Raw genomic sequence first — 15110 nt, forward strand, 5'->3', positions numbered from 1 at the left:
CTTGTTTCCCTCTTGGTTGCATCTGTGGGGGTCTGTAGTCCCCACTGGTATCGGATCCACTACTGGAACCCCTTCTAGAGGAGTCAGCACTGGACTCTGAGTTGTAATTATTGCCCGAGGGGACATAGCCTTCTTTCAAGTAAGGATAGACTTTTTCTTTTGAAAACCTCTTGATATCCTTTTGTAACTTCGTTACTTTTTGGTTCATGAGGTATTCTTTGTGCTCGGCCATTTCCTTATTGAGTTCCGCCAGTTTAGTTTTAAAGCCCGGATTAGGAGCTGCTGTTTTCAATGCAGCCTCAGCTGCTTGAATTCGGGTTAGTAATTCATCTGCTAATCGTTTAGCGGTGTTTACGATCAGAATGAGGAGGTCCCCTGGCCAAGTTAAGTTTCGGGGAGGAAGACGCAGCAGCTATAATGAGGACCCCATCACTCTTTGGCATAGACATAGAACCAGCCACAGGGAGTAACACGGTAGAATGGCAAACCTTAGCAGACCTCAAACGAGAATGGATCAGGATCACCATACATGGGACGATGATGGCTGAATATTTTAAAGCCAAAATAGCACCAAATGGTCTGATTGTCAAGAACTTCCCCAGAATTTTCTGGGAGGATGGACAATTTAAAATAGAGTGGTCACAGATCTCATGGAAGTGCACCCATGACCTCCTCATTCTGATCGTAAACACCGCTAAACGATTAGCAGATGAATTACTAACCCGAATTCAAGCAGCTGAGGCTGCATTGAAAACAGCAGCTCCTAATCCGGGCTTTAAAACTAAACTGGCGGAACTCAATAAGAAAATGGCCGAGCACAAAGAATACCTCATGAACCAAAAAGTAACGAAGTTACAAAAGGATATCAAGAGGTTTTCAAAAGAAAAAGTCTATCCTTACTTGGAAGAAGGCTATGTCCACTCGGCAATAATTACAACTCAGAGTCCAGTGCTGACTCCTCTAGAAGGGGTTCCAGTAGTGGATCCGATACCAGTGGGGACTACGGACCCCCACAGATGCAACCAAGAGTGAAACGAGGCAGGGGACGTGGACAACAGTTTTTTCAAAACTTCCCACCACAGGGACCCCCTTTGGGTCCGCAAATGTGGCAATACCCACAATTCCCTCACTTCCAACCACCTTTTGCCCCGCAATTTCCACCCTACTATGCCCCTCAAGGCAACACACGCCCCCCTTTTTTAGGCAGAGGCTGGGGCAGAGGGCGAGGGCGAAAGCGAGGCAACGCGCAGGAGAAAACAGTACAGTGGGAAGACAAACGCCCACAGGGGATGGACACACGGAACACGAACCGATCAGGACAGAGATAAGTCTGGTTGTAAACGTATCAGACCGTCCCTTGACAGATGAAGAGGAGCAAGTTTTACAAAAGGGACTGGGCTTTGTACCGACCCCTAAAACGGACCTTTTTCAACAAACCCGGGAAATCCAATCTTTTTTCCGAAAGATCAGATTGAAAGCCTTCTTCAATGAGAGGTCCAGTGATTTGCCAGAAGATTCTGGCCTGCATAACCCTTCAACCTTCACACCCCACAGCGGGATGGTTCCCAATGAAGTCCTCACCTATGAACAGGCTGTACTTAAAGACCTGAAAACTGTAGATCAGCAAAGGAAACATAGCAATATCTCCCGGAAAGAGATGGATATCCTTAAATCACTTGCTGAGGACCCCCTGATTACTATTAAGCAGGCGGACAAGGGTGGTGCAACAGTACTGATGAACACTGGGGATTATGACCAGGAGTGCACCAGGCAACTCAATGATAGACGGTACTATACACCAATCCCCTGTGACCCTACACCACGTTTACACACCATAATCACAGGCTTGATTGAGAATGCAAAATGTGAACAGTGGATTAGCAAGAAAGAAGCTAACTTTCTGATAAAAAAAGACCCTAGGGTCCCGTACTTCTACACTCTACCCAAAATCCACAAAGAGTTAAGACCGGTGCCTGGGCGACCCATCGTCTCAGGGATTGATTCCATCTTGGAACCACTTTCACAATTTTGTGATCACTTTTTACAACCCCTAGTGAGACACATCCCTTCATATATCCAGGACACTTCAGATGTCCTACGCATACTGGACACTGGCCAAGATACGGGACAGATCAATCTCTTGATTACTCTCGATGTTGAGGCCCTGTACACGAACATTCCACAGAGGGCCACACTCGAGGTAATAGAGGAGAGACTTGGACTTGAAACCTGGAGCTCAATCACTCCACAGACATTCATAATGGAGTGTGCCACTCTAGCACTGATGGAAAATTATTTCGAATTTAAGGGCCAGTTTTATCACCAAACCCAAGGGACATCCATTGGCAGTACTTTTGCTCCTTCTGTGGCCTGTCTCTACATGGCGGAATTCGAAAAGAGACATATACAAAATGAGTCCAATCCCTTCCTTGATAACATCAGACTGTGGAAACGGTTCATAGATGACATCCTCATTCTATGGACAGGACCACCGACCTCACACGAGGCCTTCTTCAACTGGGTGAACACTCTCAACCCTTACCTCCACTTCACTATGTCTGCTTCAACCACGGAGATTGCCTTTCTTGATCTCACGATAAAACTGAGGAAGGGCATACTCAGTAGTACCATGTACAGAAAGTCCACTGACCGAAACAGCCTGCTACACTATTCTAGCCACCACCCTAAAGCCTTACGTACTAATCTTCCCTTTGGACAATTTCTCAGGGTCCGGCGTAATTGCAGTGAACTAACGGATTACAAGCAGGAATCTGCAATCTTGTCTAGAAATTTATTAGACAGAGGCTACCCTAAGAAAGAGGTCAATAGGGCCCAAAAAAGAGCAAGAAATAACAATTGTGAGGCCCTGCTTGAACTACGAGATGCTGTACCAGTTGAGAATCAACCTATTACCTGCGTCACAACTTTCACCCCTGCGTCCAACAAAATCAAAAGTGTGATCAAGCGGCACTGGGACATTCTAAACACAGGCAACCTCAGCCTCGAAGCACCAAGGTTCGCCTTCAAAAGGTCCCAGAATGTCAAAGACATCCTGATAAGCACGAGACCTAAAGTACAAAAGAAAGGGACCCAACAAACTTTGTGGAACTTACCTCCAGTTAAAGGTCACTATCCCTGTGGATCCTGTGGGGTCTGTGCGTACACAACTGTACACAAGACAATCCAACTTAGTGATACCTTTACCTGGGAGATTAGGGGCCATACGAACTGCAATACCTCCCACTGTATTTACTTGCTGACATGCCCATGTGGCTTACAATACATTGGGATGACGACCCGCCCAATCAAAACGCGTATCATTGAACACCGCAGCAATTTTCGCTGCAAAAAGACTAATACCAAAATGTGCAAACATTATGATGAATCAAACCATACTGCAGACTCAGTCAAATTGTTTTTTTTTTTTTAAGTAATTTTTATTGTAGACACACTTTACACAGGCCAATAGTTGCACATATTCAGCATCAATATCACTCAAATGGATGGTATTAGAATCCAGCCCCAATTGCCCCAAACAAGCCTTGTTTCGCAAAGAACAAAGATGGGTGCATCGTTTAGCATCTGATAGTAGAGGCCTGAACGAGGACATCCCTTGGCATGCGCTCTGACCTTATACACTATTACTGCATGTACCTTGACACGCTACACTGACTCTTTGCTTGGATCTGATGCCCTTCTTAGGACATCCTCTGATCAACTCTCCAATACGAGCTGGCGTTATATATTTCAATATCGACGCTGGAGAAGCGAGTGAATTCTCTTCTATTGCCATCTTCTAACACATGGTTACACCGACAGCCATTACGCTTGTTACAACACCCCTGGCTGACTATTACGTCCCCACAGCTTTGCAGGACAACCTTGCCATCTTGAATAACAGATTGACACTTTTTTGTTCCTCATACCCCACGCTGTCATGACTACTCACCTAGCGTGATTTGTGTCCAAAAATACACCGAGACATCTGACACCGTTGGTATACACTGTTTATACATATACCATGATCCACTCTAAGGTCTAGCAATACGTTGACTCCAATATACGGATCGGAACATAACATTGTTACATTGGGGCTGATTTGATAAAAACGCTCTGTAAACGGCCCTTTTCCCATTCCAAGATGGCGGCCGTCACGGATACACGCATCACGTGACAGTCACGAAGGGGCAGAGCGACGCACCGTTCCTCGATGCTCACAACTAGAAATGACGGGCGCCGCCGAGCTCCACTATCTATCCGAGCTCGGCGGCGATGGGTAGGTCTCCACGAAGGAATGCAGGAAGTTAGAGGTAAGACGGACCCTGGCAGACTTTTTGGCGGGTTGAATCCCTAGCCTTAAATTATAGATCCTTAACCCATATGTGGGAACAGGAGCCGCACTTTACCTCCATTGTTGGTATTGTCATAAACATATGCTTCCTCCTCCTACAGTTACATCCTAAGGCTCTCCCCTGACGTTTACTTACCGCTGAGTACTCATGAAGTACATTATCCCTGACCCTTAGGTGAGACGGATGGACCCCAGATATTTCACCATAATTTTTGAGTGAGCACTCTAAAAAATAAATGTGCACCAAGTAATTGATGTCTCCCATTATACTGCTGTTTTTATATTTTGTTTTAGTGTTATTCTACTTTCAACCTTTTGTGTATACCTTTATTTTATCATCAAGCACTTCTTCTAACATAGTTGGTTGGTGTGTTGTGCTCACTGCACGCTGCATAGCTGCAGCCACGATTCACTAGAGCTAGTAGATACTCACTAGCATGACACTTTGTGTGTATTTTTGGCGTGATGGTACCAGTATTTATGCCATGATCCAATGTGAATAACCTTGCTATACCATTCTTATTTCCCCACTTCAGGCATAGGATAAGACAACTGAGGTAAATCATAACCTTTATTGCTTGCATTTAACACATGACACTAGCATGAGATTAAATGACTGCATATTCCACACTCTTCACACTTCTTAAGGTCCTGATGAATCGTGGATAAATTCCTTAGGCGAGAAACATGTTGACCAGTTCTTCATCCATCTTCATCTAGTGCCACCATACCTAACTAGGCGGTACCCAGTGAATTGGATTCACGTTTTTAACCGTAGCGGGAGACCCACAGAATAAAGTAGGACTTTTTTGGTACTCCCTACTACATTTTAATCACTTTACAGGCTATTGATCCCATCTTCCCACATACCCGCACTTCACCATAAGGCAGTTGGAATAAAAAGATCTCCGATATAGAGCCCCTCTTTGAGGTGAGCCCGTCGGGGATTGCACCGCCTCCCCGACGAGGAGCAACGCCAATGATGAAGCATGACACCCATTCGGGTGTGTGAGGCAAATACATCCAACAAAATGGATGCCCTAGGGTGCCACATGTACACCCCCGGTCACGCCAAATACACATAACTCTCTCTCAGGAACAGTTTAGCTACCCATTTTGTTACATCCACGACTTGGGGGCATTGGCTGATACTGGACCTTCCACTTGTTTAAGTGGTAAATAATGCCCTGTTGATCGACTGATCACCCTCCCCTCCTTTGATAACGACTTTGAGACTACTGCCATATCCTGAAATCTAGCGTATCCAGAGAGCATTTCTGCAACTCAATAGGCAAATATAAAGAGAAGAGAGCCATCCGCTCCCCCACCCTAGTACCCATTCCCTGCAGCGATACATCCCCGAGGGCCCCCTCAGGTGTTTCCCACTAAGAAATAGGTCTTGTATTTACGCAAGTTTGAGCTATTGACATTGCAAATAACAATGCGTTTTATTTCTGTTTCAAAAACCAAAACATAAATAAAAGGTCTCACACACTGCTGTCACTCTTAAACACACTGCTGTATCTCACACTGATGTTGCTCTCACACTGCTGTCTCTCTCACACTGCTGTCTCTAACACACCATGCTCTCCCTAGAACACACACACTGCTGTCTCTCACACTGCTGTCTCTCTCACACATACTGCTGTCTCTCTCACACACTCTGCTGTTTTTCTCACACACTCTGCTGTTTCTCACACATTGCTGTCTTTCTTACATACAATGCTGTCTCACAGTGCAGCCTCTCATACACACTGCTATCTCTCACACTGCAGGTGTGGGTTGTGGGTTTCCAGCGAGTACAAATTATTTTACTGCACGCCCCCCTTTATTTCACTGCTGCAAAGCAGGGGGCGACGCTCCTACGCCTTAGAGGAGGAGCCTCCACTGCTGTTTTTAAAATACACGGCAGCCTCTAGTACTTTTCTCACTTTCCCCAGCTTTCAAATTGCAGTAGGCACTGAGGCTTCAAGAGAAAGACTGGAGGGGGGCTGGTAGAGAGAAAGCAATTAGTGAGGGAGAAGAGAGAGGGGAGAAGAAAAAGGGGAGAGAAAGAGTGAAAGGACGGAAAAAGAGAGAATGTGTGAGGAGGGGAAAGGAGAAGGGGCTGGTTGGATATTGCCAGAACAGCTTTTGCTTCCCCAGTTCTGCCCTGCACACATTAGTGAAAGCAGGGGCGGCAGCCTGCATTGGGCTGCGTTCTGTGTCGCAGCGTTTAGTTTTGTGGTGAGCTGACATGGGGTCAAAATATTATCCAGAGAGGCACCTTGTGAAAGGATGTCGGAGGGATTGGGGGCATGCAGCGGCAACGGAACCACTTTCAGTGCCCTATAATGCCAAAAATATGCACGCTGACTCACACTGGAAGTGTACCGAAATGGGCTACATCCACTTTGGGCATTTTTCATAGCCTGCCCTCGAGAGCGGAAGCAGTCACACAGAGAGTAAGCAGTCCCACATCATTTCTAAATTCCTGACCTGCAACCAACAAAGAAGCCGGGATGTCCCTTTGCCACCTCCTTTCCTTTTGACTCACAAGCACTTTCATTGACCATTGGGGCCTTATTAGTGACATGGCTTTTCCACCTGCCCCTGCCTTACAATTGCTTCCAAATGAGGCTTCCGGTGGGTTGATTTAGGAAAATGGAACACAAACTTGACTTTGCAGTCTTCAAATGTGAATGAAATCCTGTGATTATGCCGATGAAAAATAGCAAAAGCATGGATCAGTAAATGTATAGACTGCGTCTCTAATTTCAAATGAAAGTAAATACATATTTTGGTGAAAAGAAAATACTTATTTTGGTAGGTGCAGCAAGGACGAGGGCACATGTGTATTTGAAGACGGGTCATCGTTATTGTCCTACAGCCTGGCTTGAAAAGTCTGTAGTGAACCAATAATAAGACAGAAGAATATTATAGACTGTAACACACAGTAGAACAACAAAAAGCCCTGATAACCAGCTCTTAATTGTTAGATAAAAAAACACTATACTATAAAACTAAAACAATCCCTGCACACACAGGTAAAAACAGCCTAACAGAGATAATGCACAGCCCTCATGGACATTCCAGTTAACCAGTAAGAAAGGGTTTATAGTGGCACCAACTGCAGCAGACGGGTATTTGTCGTAACTAAACTGCATTGAGGAGAATTCCAGTGCCACTTTTAAACTTGATATTGGTCGGTTATGGAGCCTATTGGTCTGCGTTTGTGTTTTTCTAGCCATAAAAGATTCCCTTTTTTTAGAATGGCCCAAAAAATTCTAAGGTCCAAAAACTCACACGCGTGAAATCAGGGCTAAGTAGAAATCCTTCAGGTGGAGTACAGGCTATCTACCTCAGCAGCAAGCGCCCGTCATTCATCCATGTGCTATGATTTTGGTGGAAACAAACACAGTAGGCTTTAGTGCAGACTGATACACAAAAAAACATTGTGCAAGTAGTTATTTTGTGGGCTTTGGTGCGCCTTGATACCACGTGTTCTTCTTCAGTCCATTAGCATGCGGCTGTATCACTTATGCAAGATTCGTAACTTGAAAACAAGACGCTATGATGGGCGGTAGTGTAGCAAGATACCATGGGCCCTGGTACAAGCAAGGGAAATGGCCGCTATGGCTGGCATTTGGGTAGTAAATAAAGGTTTATCAGGATTTAATGGGACCCTCGGGTTCTGTGCCCCGGTGTCACTGCGCCTGCTGCACCAACGGTGTCAACATCCCTAATGGTGGGTGGAATGTTTGCTCAAAGTCTCGGTCCCTGGCAATCGCTGGGGGCCACATTCATTTCCATCATGTTTTTTTACCCACTGCGCCACTCGATACAGACAATTAAGAGAGCCGAATCAGTCCTGGTTCTGCTCCATTAGGAACAACCCAGCCCAAACTGCAGCGATGCTACCCATTTTGAACGGTAATGCAAGAAACCTGTATGCAACATACAGTACTTGTGTTTTTTACGGCCTGGTCCTGAATTAGGTCAAAGGAAACTGCCACCTGACCTTACACACAATGCCAACCTTCTTAATTCTCTGGCAAAAGATTAGCCCCTCTATCACATGCTTACAGATCTGTCTGGTGCTTAGTCCAAATGACGCCTTATCAGGAGCATCTTACGTAAACACCCACGTCAGGTCAGCCACCGCCATGCTCCACTGAATGCCAAGGGTTGTTTTAGTGCCTCAGAGCGCTCGAGAAGCCCGAGACCTGGAAAGGGGCTGAGGGAACTGGGAAGCCCAGGAGACACCGCAAGAGATCGTGGACGGTTCAAAGGAAGTCTGCAAGAGGTCAAACCTGAGGGGCCACCAGGGAAACAAGCACAGCCGTAAGAAAAGGTCAGCGCAGGGTTAAGCATTGTCCAGAGATATCTACACAGCACATACATAAATAACGGTGTATGCAGGGAAAGTATAAACAAGGGCAAACTATGCACAAGGAGTCAAAGGAGGGGAACTGCCGGCACCAACGCCACGCGAGTTGCATGCAGAGAAATGCAAGAGCCTGCCATCACTGTAATAAAGATAAATATGTAACGAGGTCGGGCAGCCACGACGTGCTGCTTTCTCTTTTAGAGCCCGACTTACTGCTGTGGTAAAAGGTTCCTTATCTTCTTTATGGGGCCATCTGTTTCGCCCCATAAAGAAGATAAGAAAGCTTTTACCGCAGCAGTAAGTCAAGTAAGCCAGTCTGAAAAGGACGGGGCTTACAGAGAAAGAGGAACGTCACTAGGACCTCTTCTCCAATGGCTGGCCACCGTTTAGCATGAACGGTGACGCCAGGCAATGGTAAAGAGGGGCGGGGCTTAAACTCGCTAGTGAAAATCCAGCTATCTCATTAAATCTCGCCAGCTCGACTGCGCATGTGCGCAGTCTTTCGCAGGCCGAGACCTAAAAAGGTGGAACTGTTCACATACCCATTCCACATCTGTGCATTCTCTCTCCACCTTCAGAAATATCAGGATGCAAATGGAGCTGTTCAGTCAGAATCCTCTAGTGGATAAAGCCCTGAGTACAAGTCCTCCCAGGGGCAGATACCACGCTGCAGGATCACTAGAGATCCCCTGTGACCGAAGATTGGCTGAAAGAGCATATACATAGAATTGAAATGCATCCTGTTATCCAAGGGCCCGCTATGTCATGGAGTCCTTTAAATCAATAAATAAATAATCAGCTGGGGCAAAAAGGAGCCATTGATTTTCACTGGCAAAATAAGCCGTGGGCCTGAGGTGCTTTCTGCAAACGCTTCTTTAAATGCATTCATTGGATCAATTCAGACTTCATGCTTCTCCTCAGCAGTTCTGAGGACTTGTACAGTGAGTTTATTGAGCACGGCAAGCAGCCAAAAATACTATTTGCAGAAGCCATATTAGGGTACAGGGACTTAGGGCAAGAACTTTTAAACTGAATGGACATTAGTGAACAAGATGCATTTGAGGAAAGAGTCCTTTCTCAAGGGAACAAATGCTTCCCCAGAGGTGTGCTAAAGCACACACCATGGAGCCAGTTCACAAATACATTTATGAGTACTAGATGGAGTACTACAGGAGTAATCTTGTACACAAATACCTTTGATACGACCATGAAACATCTAACTCCACATCGCTAAATGTGCAAATAGGGCACAGTCCTTTATATATGCACTAATCATTTATGACCATTCACACAGAATATTCATTTTATTCCTATTTTAGATTGCTTGGGGCAATTTACAAATTAATATAAAAGTACCTAAATGTGTACTACTTTATATACACCAGAATGCATTTGGGAATAGGCCCCATTATTTCTATGTTTTATTTTCATCAACAATGTATAGCAGTTTTATTTCTGGGTGTACACACTGTCGATGTAGATCCGCTAGATTCTAAAAAAAAAAAATTGAAGGCATAACATAGGGGCCTATTAGCAAGAAATAGCGATATTTATCTCTAAACGTGGTTACCCGCTATTTTTTATCGCTGGCAATCGCTGGATATTTTAGCAGAGAAAACATGCTATTAGCAACGTTTTTCTGCATTGTGCTAAAATATCCAGCGATAGCGGCGAAATGCGAGAATATCGCTGGAAATCCAGCGATATTCTCGCATTAACGCCAATGGGGGCTTAATCTGATAATCCACTCCCCATTGACTATACAGGTAAGTCAACTTTTTAGCAGGCGTTAGTTTATAGAGATAATCGCGCTTAGTGCAAATTTTTTTATCACTTCGCATGCCTTGCTAATAGGCGATAGCTGTGTTAGCGTGGGTACGACCACTTTGCATGTCATTCGATAAATATCGCTGACATGCAAAGCAGGCCCCAAACCTTTAGCTATCGCCTAAAAGCTGTCGCTAACTGCTGTTTGCGACAGCTTGCTAATAGGGAGATAAAAATATCGCCACTTTAGCTGGAAAAAGTCCCTCTAAGCGGTGATATTGCCCTTACTAATATGCCCCATAGAGGCATATTATCAAGAACAGGCGATACGATAATCGCCGCTTTATCGGCAGGAAATTGCTGCTAAAGCGAGGATAATGGGCTTGATAATATGCCCTTGTGAATTCCCATTGCAGCCCAGGTTAACACCAGAACCTGGACTGCTATGAGAATTCACAAGGACATATTATCAAGTCCATTATCACTGCTTTAGCGGCAGTTTCCTGCCGATAAAGCGGCGATAATTTTATCGCCTGTTCTTGATAATGTGCCCCATAGTTTTTTATTTTTTCGGCTGGCAGGACGTTCAAAGATGTCTTCAAATTCCATTTGACCGTTGACATATTATACCAGTAGTCAAGTGTCCGGCACCAAGGTACTTTTTTCAGTTCCGTAGAAGACAGTATTTGATTCATTTGAACCCTGAATGGATATGTATGAGATACAATTGTATGTGATCGTCTTCGGTTCATTTAATGCAGCCACATTACATGTAAGCCTTTCGGCACCACAAGGTGACAGGCCGCGCAAGAAGGAAGTATTTTCGTTTTTCACAAACAAATGCTTCTAGGCTGTGACGGGCGGTATGCTATTTAATCTATCAGTCATGTTTTTTTTCCCTGACACTCTTATCAGCGTGTGTGCACGCGCGATTAAGCACTGGTTCAGTTCCAGTCAGTTTATTTTTCTCCCGCTCAAATCTTCACCTTCGTGACTGGAACAAACGAGCTGGTTAATTATAAATGAAATTATTTCTTCCAGAGACGTCGCTTAGGAATGCAGTAACCTGCAACTGTTGGATGAACAGCAAAGAAGAAAGACGTTAACAAAAAACATAAAAGCATAGGTCAAGCTCACGAGATGATATTGTAATTATAGTTGTATTCAAACTTAAGCTGCAAGGTGCTGCCAGACGTATCATTAGGGCTGTGAAATATTATGTTTGTTTGGCTCCTCACGGAGCAAACACGTAGCCAGACTGTATTATGATCAGTTCAGTCACCAGACGTGTCCCGAGGCATTTCAAAACGTAAATATATGTCATGAGGCATAATCATACTTCAAACGTACGAATTGCTAAATCCAGTTTAGTCAGGGCGCCGAATAAATGACGAACACTTCTGCAAAACTGCGTGTATTATATCCTCCTGTCGGCATAGGACCTTTTTATCCATTTGGTGAATAATAATTGATATGTTAAATACATTACATTAAATTAAACAATATGCTACTAATGGTATGGTGTCTAAAACCGATCACTGATTTTTCTGCTGAAGTAGGTTGGTTGGCCGCTGCTGGAAGGGTGTGGACCCAAAGCACGTGCAGTGAGGCATTGATGAGGTCATTCCTACGTCAGCTGAAAAGGTCGCGCGAGATGATTACTGTTGGAATCGTTCCAGGAAATGCTTGAGTCCTGCGCTGCTTCACCTCTGGTTCACCTTTGAATCTGCTGGCGGAAGTTGGGAATCCACAGTAAGTGCTAAATTCCGATCATGCTTTTTTTCTGTACCCTTTCCTTAGATCCTCATGAGGCTCACTCAAACCTTTACTTCTTAGGATGGCAGATTGTCCACCAATGAACTTCCTGTTCATCTTGGGTCTTGGCCCTAGAAAATGTTACCCTAGAGGCCTAGACCATGGTTGCAACTGGTAGCTGTTTGGTGTGAGCAGTATTGTGCAATTTTAGCTTGACAATGATGTTAATAATGAAGAATTGTAAACATATATTGTAACTGTGTGTATGGATATTTCTGAACATACAAACTAGGTATGTTCAGGGAGCTCATATATTTAGGACTGAGTATTCTAGTGCTAAACAGAGCAAGAACACGTGAGAAATGGATTCGAGGTATTATAATGGGGTGTGTAATTTCCTTCAAAAGAGTTGGTTTTGTCAGTGTCATCTGTTGACTTACACAGTGGTGCCAGTTGTGTGTCCAGTTATTGAGTTATTAGCAAGCCAGAGCTCATAAAAGCGGAATGGGCCTCGATCAAGTGAGGATGAGAAGCTTTTGAGCCATAAGGCTGGTCAATCCCGCCATGGCGAGCCTTCATTAAGGCATACGCGTGATATGTCCTGAGGAACGTTGCTAGGATAGAAGTTACGGCTTGCTGGAGATGTGCATGTTTGTGGCTAGTCCCATGGGAACAGTTGGGAGTCGTGCAGAACAACACACAGCTGACGGGGAACAGGGCTGGAGACGCTGTTTAGGATTACTGTGGCTTGAGTGAGGGGGAGCAGTGCCTGTATGAGTGGTTCCTGTAATATCATGGTTTGTAAATTAAATCATAACCGTGAGACTGTAATTCAGACCCCTAATGCAAAGGTTACCCGTTATGTATTTTTACATGTTTAGCTTGAGGTAGTTAGCTTGAAAAGTCTGTTCATTTGAAAGCAAGATAACTGTGTGCTTAGATTGGAATTAGACTTTCCCTATCATAAACAAATTGTTGATAAAATAATGCACTATAGTGAGGGGCATTGCAATCATATTATTATGAGGCTGCAGCATTTACCCCATAATTATGGATTCAGCACACTTTTCACATAATTTGTAGATTTCACAAACATATTGCTTTTTTTTTTACCTCAAATAGATGAAACTAATGGTGCCAGAGATGTGCTGCATCATTTGAATGTTTCCCAATTTTTTTAAAGTCTTGCTGGTTAATGTGTTTTTCCATGCTGTATAAATACTAGTAGTCCTGGCAGTGGTAATGTTCTGCGGGTTGGTTTGGATGCTCTCATTATTTTCCATATTTTATAGTTCCCTTTGTAATATGGGTTTTTATATCGCTGCATCTTGTGCAGTAAAAGCATGCTAACATGTAATATATTAGAACATTGGAATGTTGAGCTCTCTATTAAAGACAATGGAGTGCTGTGGGCTTCTAATGTCTGGTAGAAGCCCGGCACATAAACATTCCAATGTTTGTTCACAGCTGCTGCTGTGAATAAAGGCCTCACAGAGCCAGGGGGGATTTCAATTCCCATGGGCTCCATGAGACCTTTGTTTTACAAATTAGAACATTCTGCATTATAGGGCAGAATGTTCTAATAGCCTTAGAGCCCTCTGTAGCAGGATGTATTGGCCATTAAAGGCCTGCTCCCTTGTGAAAAGTCCTCACCTTCGGCTCAGGCCTTTAATGCTAGAACAGGCCTTAGATGGCCGGTAGAGCCTCTATGGCAGGCTCCAAGGCTATAAAAACATAATTTAAAACGGACCTGGAGTGAATGAGTCTTGCAATGTAATGTCATACCCAATGGAGTGGCCGAAATATAGTGACCCCTGCTGTTGCAACTGCCAGGATGGTATAGATGAATGAGTCTTCTCAGGGACATAGTTACTATTGGTGCAATCGGATCAGTAGCACAGGGCCCCAGTTGCAAGGGTTCCCAATCTGCCCTGCCCCATTGCGGTTATACTAGAGGTGGTAAACAGTGGTTTCAACGCAGGTAATACCATGCGAGTAGGTTACAACGCGAACGTTACATTGTCTGCGTTGTTACCACGCATGGCATTACATCGCAAGTCGTCTCAACGATTTGCGCACGATGGGGCGCAACACCAGGGAATCTGTTGGATTTTAAATCCAACACATTCCTTTTTTTTTTTTTTTTTTGAGTTGTATTATTTTATTGCAAGGAAATACAGCGATACATGACTAATACAAAAAAAAGACAAATTCTTCATAAAGAACATAACATCTTGTGACAAAGATATGAATATAAATCAAACAGCATAATAACTTAAATCCATTCGGCAATTGGTGCCCAAATTTTCTCCCCCAGAGCTCTTTTTTTAACCCCCTTCAACTTATATATAGCGGATTCAATATTATACATAAACAATCATTTTTCACGCCACATAAAGAAAGACGGCGGAGCCGAACTGATCCATTCCTTAGTAATGCAAGACCTAGCTGCAGCCATGCAAAGAAATAAAAAATAAGAAATTGATCTTGACCTAGTAACAGTATGATCAATACCTAGTAACAGCAACTCTGCTGTTATCTTAATCTCACATTTAAGAATAATAGATTTAAAAAAATTCCATATGTTGGAAAAGGATAGAAAGTTTAGGACAAGAAAAAAACATATGCAATTCATCAGCTGCAAATAACCCACATCGACTGCAGTTCGTACCTGTCGTCGTACTCCACTTAACAACTTTACTTGGGGTATAATACAAATTATGAATACACATAAAATGTTGTGATTTCATCATCCCTGTTATTATTTTATTTTATTTATTTTATATGCTTATAAAGCGCCGGACTAGACTCCCGAAGGGGTATCTCCGCGCTATAACTGCAAATGAGAGTGAGAACAAGAGGTGTAGC

At 43.9% G+C, this 15110-nt stretch overlaps 1 protein-coding gene across 6 annotated transcripts in view; it reads left to right on the forward strand.

Annotated features, from left to right (window-relative positions):
• CRACDL (CRACD like) overlaps positions 1 to 15110 on the forward strand; it is a 612462-nt gene that overhangs the window by 80455 nt on the left and 516897 nt on the right. For 4 of the 6 annotated variants that reach the window (XM_086934213.1, XM_086934214.1, XM_086934210.1 and 1 more), the window contains exon 2: positions 12044 to 12239. The gene's annotated coding sequence lies outside the window, so the exon portion shown is untranslated. Of the gene's footprint in view, positions 1 to 12043; positions 12240 to 15110 lie in introns of those variants that run through there. The other 2 variants (XM_086934215.1, XM_086934212.1) reach the window with 2 other exon arrangements.

This window comes from Lissotriton vulgaris, chromosome 8 (genome assembly GCF_964263255.1).
Source record: "Lissotriton vulgaris chromosome 8, aLisVul1.2, whole genome shotgun sequence".
Lineage (NCBI taxonomy): Eukaryota > Metazoa > Chordata > Amphibia > Caudata > Salamandridae > Lissotriton > Lissotriton vulgaris.